Raw genomic sequence first — 3,320 nt, 5'->3', positions numbered from 1 at the left:
GGGACATCAATCTTTTTCCACACTAGGCCATGCCCATCGCTGACATCTTCCGACTTTAAAATCTGAGCATCAAATGGGTCCTGCAATAAAACCACAAGTGTAGTGACTGCTTACTAAGTAATTGTCTGGCATTTTGTTATTATATTACATGCGTTATACATACATATTACGTACATTACGTGCAAGATTATAAGCATTGCAAAAGATATATATATGTATATATACCTCAGTGCTTTCTTCAACGTTTATGCACTCTTTGTTGAGTTGATGAAAAACTTCATCAGGCTCAAAGTAGGTTTTTTCAACATGGTCATCTGTTATATACAGAATACAATAGCAGTACTGATGAAATTTGGACACAGCAGACATACAACATTTTGAACAATGTAAAATTAATTCTAATGATTTTTCGCTATTGCTGACGGCTCACACCTCTCCAAAGATTTAGTGAAATATCATGATAAAATACCTCATACCTATCAGCTACCCCTCAACTTCACCCACCCAGGCCTAAGATAAAATATTCCTTGTTTCCCCTTTACCGACCGACTCGCCAAAACGCCGCTACTCGACACATTTTATTGGCTGGTTAAAACAAAACCAAAATTATTTCGTTTCGCCAAAAAAAATATACACAAAACAGAATATACAATATACATACACACATCTTGTCAAAACAAAATAAAAAAGATTTTTCACCTACCTATACCTACTCGGTACCCTGAGAGGCGAGTAGGTAAAGGGGAAACAAACAATTTTTTAAGGGTGGCCCCACTATAATAACAAGAACTGAATGTAGCTAGTTACAATCAGATGATATAGCTATTTATAAAACTAGGATAACACAGAAAGTTGAAGCTTACATTCGCCTTCAGGTTTTATCTCAAATGTCACCTCCTGCTTGTTACAGAGATCATTCAAGTCGATAGGTTGATTGAGTCTGACTGGCTGTAAAAAAATAAGGCTGCACTAATTGCACCATAGATACAACTAAAGATCAACAGTAACACACTGGCAGTGGCAGTGTGCCAGTGAATTGAACTGATTTGAATTGAACTGTGGCAGAGCACATTCTACCTATTGAAACATTGTGGAAAAGCTTATGCTAATGACACTATACTCACAATAACCTCCTAACCTCGTAAAGATTAGTCTTCAAAGTCCAAGATCAAAAAGTCAAAGTTGGTTATATATATATAGACACTGCGGCTCGCAGTAGAAAAAGCTTTAAATTTGAAATTAACCCGAGACTAATACTACTGTGGAGATTTTGGGGGGTGTGTAACTCACAGGAGCAGTAGACTAGATCGGGATGGATAGACTGAACTCACCGTATAGATGGAATAACCATATATTGACGGAAGAGAAGGTAAAATATGGACCGCACATAAATACATCAACATGCTCATGGGCGCAGCCATCTTGGGTGATAGGTCAAGGGATGTGATGAGGGCGAGATGAGTCATGAGAGAAGGGCGCTGACGCCGGGTAAATAGAGTATAATAATCAACGGGGTTTTGTATTATTAGCCGATTATATATTATTAGCCAGCATAATATATGAGATTTGAATAGAATTTGAATAGAATGGATAGGCTAAGTTGTAGAGGAGGGGAATAGTTATGTAGGCACGGGTTGCATAAGATGATGCAACAATCCGTACCGGCCACGGGTTGCGTCATCAGGTGAGGCAATCATGATACTGCCAGGTACGGATTGCACCAGCGCGCGAAATCTGTGGGCCGGCTAAGTATATAAGGCGCGCCGAATCGCAGAGCGGGGTATTATTTTTCAAGTCAGGTTCAGGAAGAAGAAGAAGAAGGAGAAGAAGCAGCCGAGGACGATGAGAAAGAGGAAGGAGCGTTATTTTTCAGGGCTAGGTAGGACGAAGAGGAAGGAGTGTTATTTTTCAGGTCTAGGTAGGAAGAAGATCGAAGAAGAAGAAGAAGAGAACGAAGAGAAAGAGGAAGAGAGCGTTATTTTTCAGGGCTAGGTAGGAAGAAGAAGAAGAAGCAGAAGGAGAAGAGAAAGAGGGAGAGCGTTATTTTTCAGGTACAGGTAGAGAAAGGAGAAAAAAGGAAGAGGAAGGAGAAGGAGACGAAGAAGAAGAAAAGAAAGAGGGAGAAAGCATTTTAGGTATCGAGGAGAGGACGAACGTGAGAGAGGAAGACAAAACCGGCGACGTGTTACTTCTTCAATATTAATCTAGTGAGTAGTGGTGATCGGATCTGCTGCATATACGAACGCAGAGGAATTATTTGTGAACTAGTAGGAATCAATAAAGCTATAACCGTACAGTTAACCGAATCTCACTGTGTTCTGTTCAGCTGGTGCTACCTGTTATCCGCTACGTGACATCACCGTCCTGCCTAATACAACGGCAGGAGCGAACACTGAATCCCAACTGGGACACACGTTAACGAAACAACGTCGGTCGTACCGTAGTCGCCACAGGCACTTGAAACGTTTCAATAAAATATAAATGCTAAATAAATACGAAATCTAATACTAGTACTACAAAATTCTTAATGTTTCCTACTCTCTTTCACCTATTATTGCCGACAGTTTCCTGTCAATTCCGTGTAAATGCTCAATGCACCCACACTAACGCCGCCATTGCTCACTGTGCACAGTGTGTTAATATATATAGCAGGTAGGAAAGCGATCGACTCCAATCCGCTCGACACTCGGTGAATTTCACAGTGATTACAGCACAAAAACACAACCATTCTACTCCATCTTTGTTTCAATGTAAACAACAGTGATCACTTGTTAGAAATATAGACTGTCTCTGTTCTTAACCGAACTCTGTCACGCGATATATCGCGAAAAAACACTGGCGAAATGTCGCGCGTTCGGTAACGTGCCGGTCATGTAAATGTCTGCGAGTACATGGCTATAGCGGCCGCATTGCATTTTGGTACAGCCGACACTTGCTTTCCAACCTCCCGTACGAAGCCTCGCCATTGGAGCGTTGCACAAACATTCCAGCATTTGCGGCGCACCGAATGACGCAATACGCCGCTAGGTGATTCTCCTTACTTCGGCAGAGCTTACATTGATCCGCGCACGTTACGGAACGCTCGATTTCGGCAGTGTTATTTGCTCGATTATCTGCGTGACAGGAGTTCGGTTAAGGAAACAGAGCAGTCTATATTTCTACAATGTGATCACTGTTGATTTACATTGAAACAAAGATGGAAGTAGAATGGTTTGTTTTTTTTGTGCTGTATATCACTGTGATAATTCACAGAGTGGTCGGACGGATTGGGTCGATCTGGCTTTCCTACCTGCTTATATATTAACAGACTTGTGCCACAG

At 41.4% G+C, this 3,320-nt stretch overlaps 1 long non-coding RNA gene across 1 annotated transcript; it reads right to left on the bottom strand.

Moving 5' to 3' along the window:
- LOC106820122 lies at positions 1 to 960 on the bottom strand. The gene is made up of 3 exons (XR_001395564.1): positions 864 to 960; positions 226 to 314; positions 1 to 80 (listed from the first exon to the last, which is right to left on the bottom strand). It is a non-coding gene; the product is annotated as an uncharacterized LOC106820122 (long non-coding RNA).
- Positions 961 to 3,320: the final 2,360 nt, after the last annotated feature.

Source organism: Priapulus caudatus, unplaced genomic scaffold, assembly GCF_000485595.1.
Source record: "Priapulus caudatus unplaced genomic scaffold, Priapulus_caudatus-5.0.1 Scaffold7274, whole genome shotgun sequence".
Lineage (NCBI taxonomy): Eukaryota > Metazoa > Priapulida > Priapulimorpha > Priapulimorphida > Priapulidae > Priapulus > Priapulus caudatus.
This window is presented reverse-complemented; position numbering and strand designations above follow the sequence as displayed.